This window comes from Electrophorus electricus, chromosome 1 (genome assembly GCF_041902795.1).
Source record: "Electrophorus electricus isolate QZ-2024a chromosome 1, ASM4190279v1, whole genome shotgun sequence".
NCBI classification, from domain to species: Eukaryota; Metazoa; Chordata; class Actinopteri; order Gymnotiformes; family Gymnotidae; genus Electrophorus; species Electrophorus electricus.
Genome location: NC_137497.1, coordinates 21,254,567 through 21,278,720, shown reverse-complemented (window position 1 = coordinate 21,278,720; position 24,154 = coordinate 21,254,567). Strand labels below are relative to the sequence as shown.

Here is a 24,154-nt window from a genome sequence, read left to right as displayed (position 1 = left end):
GTCTGAAAGAAATGTAAATCAGGATGTTCTCTACATATTTCCACTTCCTTTTAGGGAGCTGAATTTGATGAAGGAGAAAAAGTTCAGTCTGGTGGAGCTTCTTCATCGCTTTTTCCCAGAAACATGTGAATTAAAACCTAAACAGTATACATACTACAAAATTCTGTTCATCTTTGATGGTCTGGATGAGTGTAGACGTCCTCTAGCTTTCCAGAACAATGAGAGATTGTGGGATGTAACAGAGTCGACCTCAGTGGATGTGCTGCTGACAAACCTCATTAAGGGGAATCTGCTTCCCTCTGCTCTCCTCTGGATAACCTCTCGGCCAGCAGCAGCCAATCAGATCCCTCCTGAGTGTGTTGACCAAGTAGCAGAGGTAAGAGGGTTCAGTGAACCACAGAAAGAGGAATATTTCAGGAAGAGAATCAGTGATCAGAGCCTGGCCAATAGAATCATTACACACATGAAGTCGTCAAAAAGCCTCTACATCATGTGCCACATTCCAGTCTTCTGTTGGATTGCAGCCACTGTTCTAGAGAGAATGTTGGATGAAGCAGAGAGTGGAGAGATCCCCAAGACTCTGACTCAGATGTTCACCCACTTCCTGATCTTTCACATCAAACACAAGGACCAAAAGTATGATCAAAAAAGTGACACTCACCCACACCACACAAGAGATCATGTTCTGGCACTGGGGAAGCTGGCTTTCGAACAGCTGGAAAAAGGCAACCTGATCTTCTATGAGGAAGACCTGACAAACAGTGGCATTAATGTCAGAGAAATGTCAGTGTATTCAGGAATGTGCACTCAGATCTTCAGAGAGGAGTTTGAACTACAGCTGGGGAAGGTGTTTAGCTTTGTACATCTGAGTGTTCAGGACTTTCTGGCTGCTTTATATGTGTTTTCTTCCTTCATCTCCACCAACACCAATGTGCTACAACAGCAACACCCTGAAATGGTCAAAACCCCAATGTCTGTCCTCCTCAACAGTGCAGTGGACAAGGCCTTACAGAGTCAAAATGGACACCTGGACCTTTTCCTTCGGTTCCTTCTGGGTCTCTCACTGGAGTCCAATCAGACTCTCTTACGAGGCCTACTGACACAGACAGGAAGCAGCTTTCACAGCAAAGAGGAAACAGTCAAGTACATCAAGGAGAAGATCAGTGACAGTTCCTCTACAGAGAAATCCATCAATCTGTTCTACTGTCTGAATGAACTGAATGATCATTCTCTAGTGCAGGAAGTCCAAACATACCTGAGCAGAGGAGGTAACAGTGGTCTCCATGGAGCCAGACTGTCTCCTGCTCAGTGGTCAGCTCTGGCATTTGTGTTGCTGAACTCAGAAGAGGAGCTGGATGAGTTTGACCTGAGGAAATATGACCCATCAGAGGAATGTCTGCTGAGACTGCTGCCAGTGGTCAAAGCATCCAGAAAAGCCATGTGAGTATTTTCATTTAGAGATGAACAGTGGGTGTAGCAGGCAGTGGATGTTCTTGACTCAGAAGGTCTTCTGTGAAAAATGAAAAGGAGAGTGAGAGAGAACATTAGAGAGAGAGAAGGATAGAGAGATCCTACATTAAAGCACATGTAGGTGATTGAAGGCTCCAACACCAGGTGCATAAGTTAAACCATAAAGTTGTGGAACATTGGAATCTAGTAACACTGTCCAGTGATTCAATACAGTCCAGTGATTCATTAGTCTAAATGTATTAATGATGGTTAAAGTATGATATTTGATGTCATGGGTAGTTGTCTGTGTGTTGAGAATGGTCCTACATTTAAAACAGTAGCCAACAGTGTTTATAGTTCACATTCTTAGTGAAACAAACAGAAAATGTGCTGCAGTGTAACATACAGAAGTGTTCAGGTAGGAACTATCAGTGTGCACACACACACACACACACACACACACACACACACACACACACACACACACACATGCATGCACATACACACACAGACACACACCCCACAGTGTAACATACAAAAGGGTTCAGTTCAGCTTTCTGACCAACATTACAGTTCAACCACTACTGACCAATACAGAGAAAAGTGTACAATGATGAGCATGACCAATGTGTACACACGCGCACATACACACTTTATCACAGGTTTTCTTTAAAGCCAATGATGGTGATTGGGAACATTATAGAGGTGTAGGTGTTAATATGACTTCATCTGAAACATTTTCATTGTTTAAATATTTTACCAAGGTAATTTGTCATAATCTAGTTGTAAATAGGTTTAAGTCAAAAATAAACTAACATCATTAACAGCAACTGATTCCAGTACTACTCCTTCAGCTCTGTGTGATTGAGGTACTTGACTTTTAATTAGTCAAGACTGCCGAGTTGCCACTGTTGGAGCCCTGAGCAAGACCCTTAACCCTGAATTGCTCAAATTGTACTCAGTCATAATTGTAAGATGGTTTGGATAAAAGCATCAGCTAAATGCCATAAATGTAAAATGATGAGTGTAGCATGCAGTAACGTTCACAGCTCTATGCGATCAGTGTAACATGCAGTAACGTTCACAGCTCTGTGCAATCAGTGTAACATGCAGTAACGTTCACAGCTCTGTGTGATCAGTGTAATATGCAGTGACGTTCACAGCTCTGTGTGATCAATGTAACATGCAGTGAGTCTGCCAGAAGCTAATGCTATTACTCCTGTCACTCATCTAAAATTGTATCAAGTTACTTCTGTTGCTCACATACAGTGGGACCAATATCTCAGACCACTAGTGAAAATGATTGTTTTGCATTTCTCTCAAGTTTAGTACAATGCTTTTCTTTACAAATCATATGATAAGCATAATTTGAGTGAACAGTTGAAAGTTTTTTCATGAATTTCAGAAAGTATTACTATTTGGCTCTACTCAAATGCATGTAAGCACAGTTGTGAAACTGACCATATCAGTTCTTTTGTACAAAAAGTCAGATGTCCTTGAGTCCTCACATAAGCAGTGCAGGAGAAGTGAGTCAGTTCTGATCAAACTGAAACATGTGAACCATCCTCCTCTCCCCAGTATTTTACTGCACACATACAGTCCATGAAGGACAAACTCCAGGGACACATTTCATGTCAACAGCAGACATGAGATAGTTGCCTCACCCACACTTAACTGACTGATGGAGTCTGAGTCACACACACCTGACTGACTGATGGGGTCTGCCTCACACACACCTGACTGACTGATGGGTCCCTGACTCAGCAATTAAACCTCCAGGATTCTCGGTGCACCACACAGACAGAACTCAGGACCTCACTGGGAAAAGCAAAGGCAGAGGAGAATGTTTCATGATCAGTGACTCAGTGTGAGCACAGGAATGTAAAGACTAGTAAAAGATTCTGCTCTCTGCATTCTGTCCATTCCTCCATAATCACTACTGCAGTGTTCATCCCACCATCATTACTACTGCAGTGTTCATACACTAATATTCACTTCTGCAATGTTCATTCCTCCATAATCAATACTACAGTGTTCATTACTCCATAGTCACTACTGCTATGTTCATTCCTCCAGTAATCACTATTGCAGTGTTTATTCCTCCACAATAAATACTACAGTGATTTATTCCTCTAAAATCACTACTGCGGAGTTCATTCTAACATAATCAATACTGCAGTGTTTATTTCTCCATAATCACTACTCTGTATGTCTTCCAACAATATGTTCTGTTTGTATATTAGTGTATTTGTATTTGTGAAACATTGAATGAGATCTATGTTGTTCTGTTTCCTGTTATGGTGTTAGGGGTGGGATATTTTGATACTTGGACTCTGATTATGGTAACTGCCATTCACTGACTTATGAACCAACCATCCATTATTTGGTCACCTGTCTTAGGTTGCTAATGAATGTTATTTGTCATGTCTTTGTCCATTTTGTCTTTGATGAAGACACGGTAGTGTTGAAATGTTACTGTGTTTGTAAAATTAAAAGGCTAAAAATGTATCAGTGTGTTCCAGGCCTTTCAAGTGCTCCTTAAATTTTTTATTAGCAGTTCAGATCTTTGAATTCATCATCCTCTGACTGAACTACATTATTTACTGTATTTACTCTTTTACAGACTATCTGGCTGTGGTCTCAATGAAGAGTCTTGCAAATCTCTCACATCAGTTCTACAAACAGAAAACTCACTGAGAGAGCTGAAGATAAATAATAATGACCTGCAGAATTCAGGAGTGGAGCAGCTCTGTGCTGGACTGAAGAGTTCACACTGTAAACTGGAGATTCTCAGGTGAGTTTCTGTGACTATTTTTGAATGTAAATAAAGAGCCATTTAAAAAGGTCAGTGTCAACTCCCTTATAGTACAGTATTAAACAAACATTGCCAGACAAGGCAATGCAAGGAAATGTACACTTTCATATTATGTTATAAAGTTCTCTTCTCTAAATATTTGTAAATATAGTTTTCTGTTGAAACCTCGCTGCATTTCATTAAATGACCACACTGTGGAGACAAAGAGTTACATTTGTGATGCATGAGCAGATAGATATTCAAGTCTAGAAGAAAAATATAACATTGTAAAGAGAAGACACAAATGAGTCCTTGTTCACATGTACAGGTGTATTTATTACAATGCTGCTTCAACTAGGCGCTTTGTTATTTTGTCCACAAGCTGCATTTTTGGATCACCTGAGCGCAGAAATTTTGCAAAATGTCTTAGAGGATGAATATATTCAGAAACTCCAACAACAGTGTTGTAAAATGAAGTGTTCTAATGTAAGATTTTCACTGAGTGATTTTATGTAGTTTATGTATGGAAACACTGTAAACATCAATCATTCTAATCTCTCTGCAAATAAAAGCCCTTAAAATCTTAATTAAAACATTTAAAGCTGAACCATCGAGGTTCTAGACACATTACAGGACACTTTTACAAGCACATATGATTCCCTTGTGTTTTTGGGTGGGAGACCCTGTTCTCATTATGATTTACACCGTGTGTTCAACACATGTTGAGATGAGCTGAACTGACAGCCGTGCTGGAGGAAAGAACACAACAAGTTAATATTCATTCAATAGAACTGAAAGGTTTATTGGTTATTCCTTAAGATAAACCTGTGATCTCTCTCGATGGGTGTTTTCATGAAACATGTAGCTGGCTAATATTAGTAACCTTAAGCTTGCCAAGTTACAGTATATTGTTGGTTACTACTCCTAGATACCTCACACTAACATCATATTAGCTTGACTTAGGAGTGAATGTTGGCTGCTAATATTTTCATCAAGCCAGAGACATCAAACTAAAATAGAACAGTGATGGTAGAAGACGTGGAGTCAGCAGAGAGAGAAACTGAGCAGACAGCTGACAGTAAACTCAGGACATCTGAACACAGTAGTGAAGAACAATGTTCAGCACTGGACGAGTGAACCTGTGGACTTAATTACAATAGAGAAAGAAAGACACACAAGACACAGTAATCAGTAATCAGGAGATTAGGAGGAGAGAAGGAGTGAAGTGTGTGTGTGTGTGTGTGTGTGTGTGTGTGTGTGTGTGTGTGTGTGTGTGTGTGTGTGTGTGTGTGTATGTGTGTGGTGCATAGCATGTGTGGTGTTTTGTAATTACATCAGAACTTTAGATCAGACATTTCTGCACCCCTAATTCATCATTTGATACTACATAATTCAGATACACTGAGAATTATAACCACACATAGAAATATAACCACATGTAGAATTATATTCACATGTAGAATTATAACCAAATGTAGCAATATAACTACATGTAGAAATATAACCACAAATAGAATTATAACCATAAGTAAAATTTTTGGAATCTTGAAATACAACCTTTTTTGAGGGTATGAATCAAAGAATGGAAGATACTTGTAAGTGATATAAAATATTAAGTGCTGGACAGAAATGAAACCTTTCTCAGCTAATAATATTTATGTTTATGTAACCCACACCCTTGATTTATTGGTGATGATTCATTCAAATTGTAATCTTATGGGTTAATTAATGATTCCCTGACTGACCTCATGTGAATGTCATAATCTGATAAGGAATTAAACAGTATGTAGTTTATTATACACTATAATAGTGGTTTTACCACTATATTAACTTGTGTACCCTGATATACCTCTGTGCTGTAATGGCATTTTAATGTGTCACCACAAGATGTTCACTGGTCCCATCTGTCCCTCCAATAAATATTTTCTGCAGGCCTCAACTGGACATTTGGTGCTAAAACTATTTGCCAGCCAGTACCCAGAGCTCACACTGTTTAGATCAGGACAAATATAACTACTGTTTATACACAGTAAACCAGACCTCACACTGTTTAGTTCAGAGCCAATATGACTACTGTTTATACACAGTAAACCAGACCTCACACTGTTCAGGACAAACATTACTACCGTTTGAAATCTTATTTATTATACAGATTGACACAAGTATGTTTCATTTACTGTTTATAATGCTTCACCTCAACTGAACATTGTGTGTGTAAGAGAGAGAGACAAAACTACTGTGGGTGAGAGAGACAGAACTATTATTTGTGTGTGTGTGTGTGTGTGTGTGTGTGTGTGTGTGTGTGTGTGTGTGTGTGTGTGTGTGTGTGTGAGAAAGAGAGGAGGAGAGAGAGAGAGAGAGAGAGAGAGAGAGAGAGAGAGAGAGAGAGAGAGAGAGAGAGAGAGAGAGAGAGAGGCAGAACGTTTATCTGTGTGTGTGGGTGAGAGCGAGAGAGACAGAACTATTATCTGTGTGTGACCACCACTGATAGAATGTGTTCCTCACTGGACCCCCACTGATAGAATGTGCTCCTCACTGGACCCCTTACTGTGCTCCTTGTCTTTGTGCTTCCTCCATACAGGAGAACAAACCCTGACCACAGAAAATACTTAAAACCACAAGATGGCTGGAGGGCTCAGAAGTTCAGAAACAATAGTGAAGGTGTTTTGCAGGGAAAGTATATAAAATACAAATAGTGGGAGATTCAAGGCACTGTTCTATTAAAAAAAGAAAAAAATGTGTAAAAATATTTTATTTAATGCATTGTTCATAGCAACACTCTAATACAATGGTCATGCTACAGTTTTAATATATTACACATTAATATGTGTCCAGGCTACATCCCACACAATATAGTATCAGGGTTGTCTTTAGGGTTCACAAATTATGAAGAACATCATCAGTATTATCTAAGGGTGTTTGATAAATGGTAAAGGAGTGTTGGAAGCAGCCATCTTCAGCTGCAGGTTATTTCAGCTGCAGATGATTATAGAGAGATACCAACCTTTATACATCTGTTATGTACCAGTGTAGGGGGAGAGACCACAACAGACACTTTATTCTGAGCACAAACACTATTACTAAAAAGTGATAGAGATCTACAAACATGCCGTCTGTCTCTATGGGGAGTATAAGCCAGAATAAAAACCAAACCCAACACATGCTCCACGCCAAACCTGTCTTCATTAAACATAAACCAGAAGAGAGAAAAGAAAATACAGTAGTAGATGTAACAATCTCAAATCCACTCAGTGATTGTACAGTAATCTTCTACACCCAAGATATTTTATGTTGTTACACACAGCCACACAACAGACTACACTACCCAACAGTGGCTCAAATGACCTGGGGAAGTTGTTCTAGGACAGAACCAACTCTGGAAACTGAAGGTACAAATCTGTGTTCTATTAGCATGCCTGTGTTCAGTCTGTCTATTAGATCTTATCAGGCTGCAGTTATGGAGTGTTTGTAGATTCACTGTAACTGTAGTGTGGTAGCAGCAGGGTGTGTTTGGGTGTATGTAGAGCACCAGATTGGTCAGAAACAGTATAACACCATTATATGTAGTGAAGATAATGTTCCTAATATTTTTCTCAACTAAAACTGGGAGCACACAAAACAGAAGAAAACAGCTTGGTCTAGAAATACAGTAATAACCTTGTGATTGTTGCCCTTGTGTTTTTAAGAAGTCTATGTTGACGTATTAAAAATGTCAAAAGGTACAATAAAAACACTCCACAAATTCTTAAAATTGTACCATTTGAAAAAAAATAAAGGTAGTAATAACATGAATATCCAAGAAGCACTTGGGTCCAGCAGTAACAGCAATATGAGTGACAAGGTTTCCAATTTGAGTGATAGTAATTTTATCCAATCACATATGTGGTAGGACGGGCCCGTGACAGTGGAATATTGAATAACGTCATTACAGTGGCCAATAGCATCAGGGGAGCTGTTTTAACTTACTGAGGTGAAGAGAACTGGATCATGCAAATGACAGAAAATCTCACAAACTGGAATTGGAGGATATTTGCTGCTATGCTGATTTCCAAGAGAAAAGGAAAATGCCAGAAAGGGACAGACTAAAAGTAAAAGTAGATGGATTAAGACAGACAGACAAAACCTCTATTAGCTTTTCACTGAGTCTCTGATCGACATTCATGTATAACAGCTAACTAGGTGATGCTAGCAAAGAAAATCTGTGTTGATTATATGTTGACAATAAACAAGATTGGACTTCTTGTCTTTGCAACAATCAAGTTACAGACTTTAGGAGAAATGCGGTTCGATCTTCACGTAGTTGAGAGCGGGAGGGAGGAGGGTGAGGGTGTGACGGGAGATTTGACGGGGATGTGATTTATAACATCTGGTGTTCATGAAGTACAGCCGTGTATTAATCAGTCATGTCCCCTACATCAGTTTAAACACATTTAAACCTTGTAGCTAGGTTACAGGTGGTTACTAGGTTACAGGTGGTTACTAGGTTACAACCGCGATCACGCTATCCGCGCTTTAGCGATTCACGGTCAAGTCATCCGCGCTTTAAATTCAATGCTCCTTTATGCACGATTTTACGGTATTTCGCTGCTCACCGCAAGCTAAGGCTACTTAAGCAATGCACGTTGCTTAGGGACATGTACGTTTACTACATTTAAAAGTACAAAATACAGTTTACTTGATTGAACTAGTTTAATTGCATAATTAGATTTAACGCAATTGGTAATATATTTACACAGCTTAATAAGCATTGTGGAAAAGCTTTTTTTTCATAATGTTTCTCAGAAGGTTATTATAGATCTTGACTGCCAGCTGAAACAGTGAAATGTGGCAAATCTGCAGGGCAGGGGAACTCCAGGGCTGAAATATTCCACTGCCAATTGAGTGGTGGCCCTTGGATATCACCAGATCAAGTCTGAAAAGATTCTACTGCACCAGTTTTTAATAAATCTGTATTGAAGTATTTATATTTGTAATGATGTTTACATGCCCATTTAATTCAGAGAAAGTATGGTTACATATTTTTCTGAATTTTAACATTAATGTAAAAACAGTTCCACTCCCACATGTGAGTAGGAGCCCTTGACTATTAGCACAGTAAGTTTGGACACATTTCATTGTACAATGTCTTCATACATCCATATTAAAGTCAAACTACCTTTAGGCGAAATAATGCCCTAATTTTGTATAAACTGAATTTGGATATCTATTTCTCAGAAATTTCCCATAATGCCAGGAAAGTTCTACTACTACATTAGAGTAGGAGCCCTTGGCTATTAGCAGAGTAAGTTTGGACAGATTTCACTCTACCATTTTTTCATAAAGCCATATTAAATTCGTACTACCTTTCAGGTGAATTTGTATTCATTTCATAAAGGCTGAATATGGATATTTGTTTCTCAGTTATTTCTCATAATGCCAGAACATGTCCACTTACCACATATGAGTAGTGTACCTTGGCTATCAGCGCAATAAGTTTAGACAAATTTCACTATTATTTTTTTAATAAACCCCTATTAAAATCATAATACATTTAGATGTATTTAATTTAGGTTGATTTTGGATATCTATTTCACAGAAATGTCCCATAAAGCCAACACAGTTCCATGACCACATAAGAATACATTTATATTTACATTTACGCCATTTGGCAAACGCTCTTGTCCAGAGCGACTTAAAAAGGTGCTTTGTCATTTTCTCATAGAACAGATCCAAGCCAGTAAAGTAGGTTAGAGTGCAAGATACCAATGAACTAGAATACTGTTGAAATACAGGGATCAGTGCTAATGCCTAGAAGTGCAAAATACATATAAGCTCTATAACAGACAATCAGTGCAATAAACAATAAGTACTAGAGTTAGTCAACATAGGAGCAGTCAACATCAGAGTAATAAACAACACCCTACAATAAGTACTAGAGTTTCAGTTAGTCAACATAGGAGCAGGATCAGTGGTCATTTAAATATTCCACAAATGGGTCTTCAGTCTGTGTTTGAAGACTGCAAGGGACTCTGCTGTCCAGACAGCACGCGGAAGTTTAATAATCCTGTATTAAAGTCATACTACCATTAGGTGATCATGTACTCATTTACAATATGCTGATTTTGGATATCAATTTCTCAGAAATTTCCCATAATGCAAAAAAATTGCACTATACTATATACTATGGAGTATGTTGTAACATCTGTTGTATCTTCTGTAGATTATATTGTAATATTTGTTGTATCTACTGTAGACTATATTGTAATGTCTGTTGTATCTACTGTAGAGTATATTTGTTGTATCTACTGTAGGGTATATTGTAATGTCTCTTGTATCTACTTGCAGTCTAGCTACCTGTAATCTTGGGGAAAACATTTGTGAAAATCTGGCATCAGCTTTGCTACTGCCAAACTCCCTCCTGAGGGAACTGGACCTTAGTAACAACGACCTGAAAAATTCAGGAGTGGAGCAGCTCTCTGCTGGACTGAAGAGTTCACACTGTAAACTGGATATACTCAGGTGAGATTTGTTATAGTCAATAAATATTCTTCTTGTATCTAAAAATAAGATGAGCTTTCTAGTGAAATTCACTAGGAATAATGATTTGGCCACATCTTTGTGCCAGAATTCAGTTTCTCTACTAATAGCAGGAATCACCTTCTTGCTAAAGAAAAGACTCATAGATTAAAGGACTGTTGTTTATACCTGTGTTAATGGCATAAACAAAACTGCCAAACATATATAAGCATGCATCACTTTGGATTCTTAGACTTTTTCTCTGCATTGTTACTGGTCCTGTCTCTATATTAAAAATGTCATTAAACAGCTTTCTCTGATTCACAGGTCCAGAAATGTGACAGTGTTATTACTCCTGTTATCACAGCCAGATGTAGAATTCTGCCAAGATTTTACTGGCATCATCTCATACAGTCTGACATGTATCAGTCTTATAAGACCACTGAAATCACACAGTGTAAGTCCAGCTTTAGGGTTCTTCTGATGTAGGTTAATAGTGCACTAGAGTTCTGAAGGGCAGGAATAAAAATAAGAGCTAAAATAAACACAGACAGCACCAATCTGGAGAAGAGTGAACAAAGCCATCTGCCATGGAGGACACCATCTTGGAGATGAGAGTGTAGGAACCTCTACTACAGTTACCAGCCTCTCTAGCTGCCCCATGCAGGCTGGTCTGGAAATGCATCTCACTCTCTGTCTCTCTACCTGTTTCCCTCCTTTCTGCAGACTGTCTGGTTGTTTGGTCACAGAGGAAGGCTGTTCTTCTTTGGCTTCAGCTCTGAGGTCAAACCCCTCCCATCTGAAAGAACTGGATCTGACATACAACCACCCAGGAGAGTCAGGAGTGAAGCTGCTCTCTGCTAGACTGGAGGATCCCCACTGCAGACTGGGCACACTCAGGTATGGAACGTTATAGTGTGTGCATGCGTATGTGCGTTTGTTTGTGTGTGCTTACGCGTGTGTGTGTGTGTGTGTGTGTGTGTTTATGAAACAGTGAAAATGAGAAAATAATGAAAACTGAGTCTTCCATTCCTGAGTAGTGCAGTTCCCATATCATACTGTGGTGGCTGGTGAGTTCACTCTCTATCGTTCTCCTGTAGGAACTGCCGAGTTTTAGTTGACATGCTACATTTCCTCAGCCTCCTCAGGAAGTACAGATGCTGTTCTGCCAGGAGTTTAGAAACTTTGTTCCATTTTTTGAGTTTAGTTGTAATTCATTTAAGAACCACAGGGTGTCAGTAGCAGTGAGTCGGTTCATGTGTGTAGCGATCGCAGAGTGAGAGAGAACAACTCCAAGAGTTATAGTTATTGTAGTTATTGTAGTTATTATAGTTATTATATCTGTGCTAATGCAGTTGTGTCTGCGTACATCTCATACCTTTTGAAAGCATCGTGGTTGTGTGTAGTTTATTTCATTGTTATTTGTAATCACAGATCATTATTTGGTGGATAATGTTATTCTCTGTGAAGTAAACAGAGGACACAGCAGATACTTTTGGGATTTATTTATGATGTGGTGTGTGTTGTAGGTCCAGGTGAGGTCCTCACTGATGCGGGGTGTGTGTTGTAGGTCCAGGTGAGGTCCTCACTGATGTGGTGTGTGTTGTAGGTCCAGGTGAGGTCCTCACTGATGTGAACTCCAGGAAGGTGAAGGAGTTCATCCTCTCCACCTCAATCTCTCCTGTCTGTAGTGGTGTCTGCTGCTGCTTCTCCTTCCTCCTTTGGTCAATAATCATCTTCTTGGTCTTGTCTGCATTCATGGAGAGATGGTTGTCATGACACCGTGTCACCAGCTCTGTCAGCCCCCTCCTTTATGCTGTCTCATCCCCCAGTGATCAGTCAGACCAGTTTGATGATGCTGGTGTTATACTGGGCAGCCACACAGTCCTGGGGGGGTCCCAGTGTTCTCAGTCCTTGTGCTGGATGTACACTGCCAGTTCTGACTGACTGATTCCGTCTGTTAGAAAGTTCAGCCCCCATTTACAGAAGGAGGGTTTGAGTCCAGTGGTGAGTGTTTCAGTCAGTTTGGTTGGCGTGACTGTTGAATGCTGAGCTGTAATCAGTGAACAGCACTGGAACATAACTGTCCATGTCCTCCAGATGTGTGAGAGACGTGTGGATGTCACTGCTGACAGTGTCCTCAGTGTACTGGTTCTGATGGTCTATAAACTGGTGGGGGTCTTCTGGCCGATAACGGACATTACAGTAGTAAGAATATAGACAATAAGGAGCAGAATAAGTAGTAAGATGGAGAGAAATACATAAAGAAAAATGGAACAATAAGCAATTAATGTCTAGTCTGTTTTTCTAGAAGTCCTAGTCTGGTCCCGACGGTGTGCGCTTGACCGAAACTCTTCCTGTACGAGAAGAGTGAACGGCAACAGACAAGTAGCTGTGTGGGGTGGAGGTGTGGGAGGCTACAGCAGGGGGCATCATGGGGTGGTGGGAGGAGCCATGGCAGCTGAAAAAGTAACATCACAACATCAGGGGCAGGGGAACCTCAGCAGACAAAGAGACTAGATTATTAGACATGTCCAGGAAGAGGGTGTGTAAAATAGGGAACTATGATGTGCAAAGATGGACTCTGGCAGATGTAGCTGTGGCAGCACAGCTAAAAGGAACCACAGGCATGATCAACACTCCACCGCTCTCAGTCAACTAACTAGAGAGACAAAAGAAAGGTGAAGTGACAGCGTCATCACATCCCAGTTTACCAGATCTCCCAATGCCCATGGACCCCCAGATCTACACCTTTACCTAAGATGGGAAGTAGTTAATAATAAGTAGATATGTTTGCAGCCTTAAATATTGAAAATCTCAAACATTTACAGTAAGGTTATTCCATAGTGTGGGAGCTTTATAAGAAAAGGCTCTGTAGGTCTTTGTGTCAGATAGAGAGAAATGTATGCCTGTGCGCGCGTGTGTGTGTGTGTGTGTGTGTGTGTGTGTGTGTGTGAGACAGAGAGAGAGAGAGAGAGAGAGAACTATTATCTGTGTGTGTTTGTGTGTGAGAGAGAGAGAGCCAGAACTATTATTTATGTGTGTATGTGAAAGAGAGAGAGACAGAACTATAATCTCTGTGTGTGTGTGTGTGTGTGTGAGTGAGAGAGAGAGAGAGAGAGAGCGAGAGAGAGAGAGAGAGAGGCACACAACTATTATCTGTGTGTGAGACCGAGAGAGAGAGAGACAGAACTATTATCTGTGTGGGAGATAGAGAGAGAGAGAGATACAGAACCATTATCTGTGTGTGTATGTGAAAAAGAGAGAGAGAAACAGAGAGAGACAGAGAGACAGACAGATCTATTTCTGTGTATGAGAGAAACAGAACTATTATCTGTGTGTGTGAGACAGAGAGAGACAGAAATATTATCTGTATGTGGTAGAGAGAGAACTATTATCTGTGTGTGTATGAGAGAGAGAGAGAGAACCTTTGTGTGTGTGAGAGAGACAGAATTATTTATTATCTGTGTGTGTGTGTGTGTGTGTGTGTGTGTGTGTGTGTGTGTGTGTGTATGTGTGTGTGTGTGTGTGTGTGTGTGTGTGTGTGTGTGTGTGTTTAGGTTGGAGCATGCTGGGAAGCCCAGAACCAAACCAGGACTAAGAAAATGTAAGAACCAAATGTAATGTACACACACACACACACACACACACAGTATTTGTGATCTCTCCTCTAATGTGTCTTCTTGTATGCAGATGCGTGTGACCTCACACTGGACCCAAACACAGCACACACACGTCTCTCCCTGTCTGAGGGGAACAGAAAGGTGACGTGTGTGGAGCAGCAGCAGTTGTATCCTGATCATCCAGAGAGATTTGATGTCTGGAAGCAGGTTCTGTGTAGAGAGAGTCTGACTGGACGCTGTTACTGGGAGGTTGAGTGGAGTGGGGGAGGGGCTGTTATATCAGTGACATATAAAGGAATCAGGAGGAAAGGAGGCAGTTATGACTGTGTGTTTGGACGTAATGTAAAGTCCTGGAGTCTGAGCTGCTCTGATAACAGATACACTGTCTGTCACAATAATAAGAGAACTGCCATCTCTGCCCCCTCCAGCTCCAACAGAGTAGGAGTGTATCTGGACTGGCCCGCCGGCATTCTGTCCTTCTACAGCGTCTCCTCTCACACACACACACTCACACACTTACACACATTCCACTCCACATTCACTGAGCCCCTCTATGCAGGGTTTGGGTTTTATCTTCAATGGTTTTTGGGTTTTGACTCCTCAGTGTGTGTGTGTGAGCTAGAATAGCCTCCTGTGTGCTGGAGGAACACCTGAGTCTGCAGGGAAACACACTCCTCTACAAACACAACTGGTGAACATCATAATACACACATGCCTGCTGAGTATAAAATACAAAACACACACACACACACACACACACACACACACACACACACACACACACACACACACACACACATAATGGTAAATGAAAAACTGCAGTCTTTCATTTTTTATCTCTCTCTCTCTCTCTCTCACACACACACACACACACACTTTGCTTTTTCTCTTACACACACACACACACACTCTACACCTCTCTTGCACGCTCGCACACACACACACACACACACACACACACACACACTACACCCTTGTGTCTCTCTCTCACACTCATACACACACACACCTCTCTCTTTCTGTCTGTCTCACACACACACACACACACACACACACACACACTTTGCTCTTTCTCTCAGACACACAAACACACTCTACACCTCTCTCTTGCACACATGCACACACATACACACACACAAACTACACCCTTGTTTGTCTCTCACTCTCACACACACACGAACACACACCTCTCTTACACACACAAACACACAGTACATCTCTCTGTGACACACACACTAAAACTCTCTCTCTCACACACACACACACACAGAAAATACACCTGTATCTTTCTTTCACACACATACACAGACACACCTCTCTCTCACACACACTCTTACACACACTACACTTCTTTCTCACACATACACGTTACACATCTCTCTCTGTCATACACTCTATACCTCACACTCTCTTTCATGCACTCACTCACACTCACACACTCCACTCCACATTCAGAGTCCCTCTATGCAGGGTTTGGGCTTTGGTATCCTGATTGGGTTGGTTATGACTCCTCAGTGTGTGTGTGTGTGTGTGTGTGAGCTAGAATAACCTCCTGTGTCCTGAAGGAACACCTGAGTCTGCAGGGAAACACATACACCTCTACACACACAACTGGTGAACATCATAATACAAACTCACACACACCTCTCTCTGAAACAAACACGCACACATACACACACACACACACACACACACACACACACACACACACACACACACACACACACACACACTTTGCTCTTTATCTCACACAAACACACTCTACACCTCTCTCTTGCATGCCTGCACACACACACTACACCCTTGTGTTACTCACACACACTCATACACACACACACACGAAATACACCTCTCTGTCTCTCTGTCTCTTACACACACTACACCTGTCTCTGTCTCTCTCTCTCTCACACACACACACACACACGAACACACACACACCACCTCTCTCTTTCTCTCTCTTACACACACACTCACACACATACACAGACACACCTCTCTCACACACACAAACAGACAGTACATCTCTCTGTGACACACACACACACACACACACTACAAGTCTCTTACACAAACATATGCACGTACACACACACAAAACACCTCTCTCTCTCTCTCACACACACACTCTTACACACACACGCTCACACACCTCTCTCTCTCACACCTCTCTCTCTCACACACACACACAATACCACAAAATACACCTGTATACACCTGTATCTTTCTCTCATACACATACACACCTCTCTCACACACACTCTTACACGCTCTACACTTCTTTCTCACACATACACGCTACACATCTCTCTCTCATACACTCTATACCTCTCACTCTCTTTCACACACACACACACACACACACACACACACACACACACACACACACACACACACACACACACTATATATTATGCTCCAATACAGGACACACACACGTTACACCTCTCTCACACTATACACTATACCTCTCACACAAACACTCTACACCCCTCTCACACTCGCTCTCTCTCGCTCTGTCACACCCAGACACAAACAAGCACACAGACACTCTAAACCTCACTCCCTCCCTCCCTCCCTCCCTCACACAATAAATGATAAATGATGCTCCAATAAAGGACTGAGCTGCAGTTGATTTCTGTACATATGACATAAATACTGTTCTACAAGTTACACATGCTTTGGAATCATAACCTCAATGTGTTAAACTCTGTACTCTGTGGAAATCTTTGGAAACTGAAAGGTTTTTCATTCTGTTTTCTGAGTGTTGGAGTGACACAGATACAGATGTTGTACACAGTATGAGTGAAATGTATTATAGAAATGTATTGTAAGTATTTGAGATGAAATATTATTCTTATAATATGTTACTAGAGTTTAAGTATAATGTTTATCTAGCCAGAAAAGTTTGTATATTTGATTGAGTAGGTAAAACAAAACTAGATTAAGAGAAAAATAACTTACCTGTGATTATTTTTGTGGAGAGACTTCCATGTTGTTTTGGAGGGAAAAGAAATCGTAGTGTGTTAAAGGGGACTTTTATGGTGAATATGCCTCCATCTGGAGATGATCAGGGAAGAGTCTTGACGCTTGTCTTCCATGAGACTTGAAGGAAGGTGTATTTGAGGTTGGGGCTGGGCTTTGACCAGTGTCATCACGTAGGGAGGAGCTGCTCCATTCTTGGCTTTTTAAGTGAACATCAGGGTTTTTACATCTGATGTGAGCAGCTACTGGAAGCCAGCGAAGGGAACACAGCAGTGATGTAACACGGGTGAACTTCAGACGACAGGAGCGAACAGGAGCAGGTGGAGCCAGTGTTGACTTATACAGGCTGTGGCCTGACTAATCCTGAAGGATTTAGTTCTACACCATGTAGGAATGATTAGAAATCCCTCAAAATACACACGCACACACACACACACACACATAACACAAATACACACACACACACATGCAATACACATACATATATAATTATAGAAGCAGAGAACTGCAAACATATTTATATAGTGCTTTTTACAACAGATGTCACAAAGCAGGTTTACAAATGTCAGAGTCCAAAGCCCCCAGTGAGCAAGCCAAGGGTGACAGTGGAGAGGAAAAACTCCCTAGAGCATGAGGAAGAAGCCTTGAGAGGAACCAAGACTCAAAAGGGCACCATCCTCCTCTTGCCAGCAACGGTCACCACAATAATAATTTTAGGAGAAAAATAACAGAAAATGAAAACGTTAATGTCTAGTCCAATGTTCTAGATGTCCTAGTCTTGTCCCGATGGTGTGCATGTGTACGAAACCCATCCCGCAAGAGAACGTCCATCAAGGGCAATGGAGAAGTAGTTGTCTGGGGTGGAGGTGTGGTGGGCTACAGCAGGGGGCATCAGGGGGTGGTGGGAGGAGCCATGGCAGCTGAGACGGAATGAGGCTCAGTAACATCATGACATCAGGGGCAGGTGAACCTCAGCAGACAGAGAGACTAGATTATTAGACATTAGACATGTCCAGGTAGAAGGTGTGAAAATTAGAGAACTATTATGTGCAAAGATGGACTCTGGCAGATGTAGCTATAGCAGCACAACTAAAAGGAAGGATAGAGCCAGAAGGAAACACAGGCACGACGGCACCCTGGAACATCAGCACTCTGCTGCTCACAGTCAACAAACTAGAGTGACAAAAGAGAGGTGAAGTGACAGCATCATCACATCCCAGTTTACCAGAACTCTCAATGCCCATGGACCTCCAGATCTACACCTTTACCTAAGATGGGAAGTAGTTAATAAGTAGACATGTTTTCAGCCTTAAATATTGGGACTGTCTGAATCTCAAACATTTACAGGAAGGTTATTCTATAATGTGGGAGCTTTATAGGAAAATGCTACTGGTACTCTGGTTCTCTAAGGTTCAGTGCTGTGTAGGTTATTAGAAGTACTTTATAATCAATACGAAATTCTGCTGGGAGCCAATGTAAAGTAGCTAAGATAGGAGTTATGTGATCAAAGAAGATCTTGTAAGAACTCTGACTGCTGCATTTTGAACTAGCTGAAGCTTGTTTAGGTGCTTAATGTTACAGCCAGACATTACTGCATTACAGTAGTCCAATCTTGATGTAATAACTGCATGGACCATCTTTTCTGCATCATGTGGGGAGAGTGTTTTGATTTAAATTGTGAATGTGCTCATTATACCAAGGGACTAATTTTTTGTCCCTAATGATTGTATTCTTAAGTGGAGCAACATCATTAAAGGTGCATAGGAACACCACAAGCAAAGCACGCTGGGCAGAGATCTATTAATAATACAGAAAAAGACAGAAAAAAAGGGCAATTAAATTCTAAACTAAACGTCATATCATTTTAAGCAACGGATCATCCTGCATATTCCAGAGAGGAAGAGCATGTTAAAGCAATGAAAAAAAGAAAGCAAAAACATCAAGGCATTGTGTAAGGCATTGTTTTATTGCTTCGATAAGAGCTTAATCGGGTGAATGTGTCTGTAGCCACGCTGTCGATGTATTCCATAAAAGGCGCACATTTCGCCATTTTTAATGATTACGGCCATACCACCCTGAACACGTCCGATCTCGGAAGCTAAGCAAGGTCGGGCCTGGTTAGTACTTGGATGGGAGACCGCCTGGGAATACCAGGTGCTGTAAGCTTTTCTTCTTAGCTATGTTTCTTTTCATTTTTGCCGCTTTTCACGTACAACGTGGCTTCATTTCTTTAGGGTTTTATTTTATGCTTTCTTTCTTGCTTTTAGGTTTAGAACTGTAGCAATTTGGAACTTAGTAAGTGCACCGGGTTCTCATAAACGTATGAATGTTTGTCTTATCAATTTCACTAAAACAACTCCATGTTTCTTTACTTTTACATCTTTCTCTTACCTGCATGTATTATGCCGTTCGTGTATGCGAACACTTTCGGAGCAATTATATAGGTGCGTTGGACCGCACGCCACTCAAAGCTTGTACTAACGGAACTGGAGGTTGGTTGCGTCAAGTTAAACTCCGTGCAATCATTCTGGGATTAGAACATGGTTTTATTCTTCAATCCCTTTCTACATGATATGTGCTATGTACATTTTAATGGGTTTTGTTTTGGGAAGGGATAGACTAATTTTAGTTCCTGCGGCCTTTCTTTCGTTTGCTAACTATATTCATTCTGTTCCTTCTACCAGGGGAGCCAAGTCTGTCTCTCTCACACACACACACACACACACACACACACACACACACACACACACACACACACACACACACATACACATACACATACACATACACATACAAATACATACATACATACATATTAACAAGCAATTGATTTTTTTACATGTTTATATATCATCACAGGTACAGAGATATTATTTTTTATTTTATGTTTCTTTTGAAAATGTTAGTTTGCTAATCGCAATGTAATGAAATCTTGTATCCTGTGTAAAAACCCTAGCTGCTGTGGTTGCTATGGTGACACAACAGCATGCCTGTTAATGTTAGCGCAGATCTTTTCGACATGTTATTGTCTTGTTTTTTGTTGGTGTGATTTTCTATCTTTCATTGGTTAAATGATAGAATATGGGTTTTCTGGTTAATTTTCACTTTCTAAATGTTTACTTGATTTGTAATCAACTCGTTATTTTTAGTATTTTAACATTCTGTTTGTAGTGGTTGATCATTCCTGTTCATATTTGTTATTATGACATTAGGCTACTTACGTTATTTATGTGACCTACAGGACATTGTTGTGCTGCGCTTAACATTACACAGCACAATATAGCAACTTAGATTTCCAGATGAATTTTTTTTTTTTTACTAACGGACCTTGAGGGGAGGAGAGTCTGCCAGTCTCTCTCTCTCACATGCACACACACACACGCAATTTCATTTTTCCATGTTTTTACAGTAAAGGTTCACAGACCCAGTACTGCCGCTTGCCTCGTGATGTTAACAGTGCCAGAACAAAACGCAGCATCACAGCCAGTAGACAGAATTGTCGGGGTACACAAGCTGGCTTGGTATTGTGAAACAGTGTGGTTGTGCACAGCTGGATCTCTTGAGTTGTCGCGTATTTGTTCACTGAACGTATGGATGGACAGGTAGCTAGTTCACGTTAGTTGTAGGAACTAACCACAGCTTAGCTTGCTATAGCTAGAAGTGTCCAATACAGCGATAGGCTGCATAATGATCCCATAAACTAAACTTCATATCATTTTAAGCAACGGATCATCCTGCATATTGCAGAGAGGAAGAACATGTTAAAGCAATGAAAAAAAGATAAGCAAAAACACCAAAGGAACTGTGTAAGGCATTGCTTTATCACTTCGAGAAGGGCTTAATCAGGTGACTGTGTCTGTACCGACATATTCTGGAGGAGGAGCGGACGGCATGCAACACCCGCCCTCTATACTAACCTCAACTCTCTATAGCAGGGTGAAACTTTGGAGCATGGCTCCATCCCCCCATGAATATTTCTGCTCCATTCATGATGCTGGGTAAGAAACTGTGTAGGGTTATGCCTCCTAACATGACTGATGTCAAAAATGGGCAGCTATCACATTTTTCTAGATGGCCCATGTTTTAAACCGTCTGACCGTTTCAACCGGTTATTCTGTCTGCTCTCTGCCTAACCTCATTTGGGAGGCTTACTCTCTCCCTTACAGGTCTGCTCAAGAATCTGAGCTGATGCTGTTGACCAGGGTCTGCCATCTACTCCGGGATCAGGTTGTCACCATCTACACTGATTCTCGTTATGCATTTGGGGTTGCTCATGACTTCAATGAGATTTGTCGCTCCGGGGGTTTCGTATCTTAGAAGGTAAGCCCATTTCTAATCCAGGACTAGTGTCTGCAACTTTGTCTGCATGTACACTACCAGCTTGGCTGGCTATCGTAATGGTCAAGGGTCATGACACAACCTCTGAGTCTGACACGGCCACTGGCAATGCTTCAGCAGATGAGATTCCACGTTGGGCAGCTGTTAATGCCCCCTCATGCCCATACACTATATCCTCGATGTGTGAAGCTATCGCCATGTTTTCTCATTGCTTTGTGCCGAATAATATCAATCTGCATTTCTTACAAACTCAGAGTACACAACAGGACTGCTCTCACTGGGTTGATTAGGGCTGTAGTCCTGATTAAAATGGTCTAATGGCGTGTCACCCTTCCTAAATCTATTTTTCCATTTCTTGTGCGTCATTTTCATGGGATTTCACATGTTGCACAAAGGGGGAGTGATGGCTAGCATTCAAAAAACAGTTTTGTATTCCTGCAAAACGTCTCACTGTAAAACTCCTCCTAGATTGCTATTTAACCTGTGCCAGAAGCAACCAGGGTAAAACACAAGCCAAATATGATGCCTTACCGGCTCCAGAATATCCCTTTCAGTGTCTACAGATAGACTTTATGCACATTCCACCTTGTGGTCAGTTGAAGTACTTGCTAGTGATTGTAGGCAGGTTTTCCAAGTGCACTGAGGCATTTCCTTGTTCTAAGGAAGACTTTCAACAGGCCTGTCATCGCACTGGAACTTACGCTAACTTCATTTAGATTTAAAAAACTGATCAAAATGTTTCCTCCTTCATTTAAATCATCACATCCGTGTTCAGGGAATTCTTGCATCCTTACGGGACTCCCAGGAAGTTCAAGAAACACGTGTAAGAGCCCTGCTGTTCACACTGCTTTTTGTAACCCTATTCAGATATTTCTATCAACAAAAATTCAAAACAAAAAGAACAACAAAACTCCCCAAAACTGTGCAAACCATCCTAAAACAATAAAGCTGTTCTAGGTACAGCTGCAATTTAGCGAATCCTGAAAAATGTATTTTCATCTCGATCAGTTCCACTCCTTGGTCCTCTGTGTTTCTTTGCTCCTATAAGGCTTGTCTTGTACATATTTGTTTGTTGGTGGAGTTGTTTGTGTTAACATTGCTTGTTTACACTCACCTGCTGTCAGAGGGTATATGTATTTTTTCTGCCATTTAGGCATCTGATAAAGTGACAAAGGAATTAATCTACAAAGCCAGAGTCGATCTACTAACAGGTGGTAGTGTGTAACACTGAAAGTGGTAGAAAAGAGAAATTTTTTAAAACCAGAATTTATTTTTCACGTTACATTCTATATTAAATAAAAAATAAATTTACTTCAGATCTCAAGGCAGAGCTGTCTACTGTATGGCAAATAGTAAATTGTTAATAAATAGATTTAATTAAGTATTGAACGCAGAACATTCGCATTGGCTGAATGAACCTTTCACTCTTCTGTCATGTCTATCTGCCTAACTATCAGGTGTGTGTGTGTGTGTTTGTGTGTTTTTTCTCTCACTCTCTCTCCCTCCCACACACACACACACACACACACACACACACACACACACACACACACACACACACACACACACATACATTCTCTCTCTCTATCTGTCTCTCTCAATGTCACATTCTCTCACTCTCATTCTTGCATGCTGGCCTTCGGTAACACTGCCCTCCACCACCTGCACCTCCCGTTCTCCACCTGTACCTTGTGGCCTCTGCCCCCTGCCCTTCCACCCCACCTGGCTGACTGAGAGAGTACTTGGCCATTCCAGCCAATCCAAGCATCAGGGTCAGCTGTTACAGAGGACAGACGAGTGTCACACAGTACACTGATCTAAGCCCTCTATTCACCCCTACACTGATCTAAGCCCTCTATTCACCCCTACACTGATCTAAGGCCTCTATTCGCCAGTACACTGATCTAAGGCCTCTGTTCACCAGTAGACTGTAATGATACATTGCAAACTGCCCTGACTGCCTCTGTCCCAAATGCAGAGCTCCAGGGTGAGATCTGTCATTAACTCCACTAGTCAGCAGTCTGGCAGGAATGATCCACAAAGCATCAGCTATTATGGATCTCTGTATGGACCTCCGTTCTCAGACGAGGACCATGGCAAGACTTTAAGGCCCATGCAGTCAAGACCACATCTTGTTTTATTAATGGACAAAACAAGGTGCAGTTTGTTTGAGTCGAAACATCTGGTTTATGAAGCTCATGTGATACACCCATCATCTTTAACCCAAACTGGATCAATTGCACCAGTCGTTGATGCTATGCTGGCATTCACAACAAAAACAAAGAAGGATATACGACTGGAGCGGCTCAAAGTGGTGTGTGTTTTACTGCTTGCGGTGAGCTAGAAGAGTGGTGGATGTTGTGTCATAAGTATCTGGCGAAAAGCCTTTATACAAGAGTATGTGTCCCTGAACTATTTCCCTAAGGAGAGAGAGCATGAGGGGAAAACAAGAAAGAAAAGAGCCTGAGATTTG

The 24,154-nt window shown here is 41.1% G+C and overlaps 2 pseudogenes across 1 annotated transcript in view; both read left to right on the top strand.

Moving 5' to 3' along the window:
- Positions 1–15,231, top strand: part of LOC145657488 (protein NLRC3-like) — a 24,489-nt pseudogene extending 9,258 nt beyond the window's left edge. The window contains exons 6-11 of the transcript XR_014123216.1: positions 1–1,440; positions 4,073–4,243; positions 10,568–10,741; positions 11,465–11,638; positions 14,299–14,345; positions 14,432–15,231. The exon at positions 1–1,440 is cut by the window's left edge and continues 342 nt beyond it. The product of XR_014123216.1 is annotated as a protein NLRC3-like (transcript). The remainder of the gene's footprint in view (positions 1,441–4,072; positions 4,244–10,567; positions 10,742–11,464; positions 11,639–14,298; positions 14,346–14,431) is intronic.
- A 4,169-nt stretch (positions 15,232–19,400) lies between these two features.
- On the top strand, positions 19,401–19,509 carry LOC145659787 (5S ribosomal RNA; annotated as a pseudogene).
- The last annotated feature ends 4,645 nt before the right edge of the window (positions 19,510–24,154 follow it).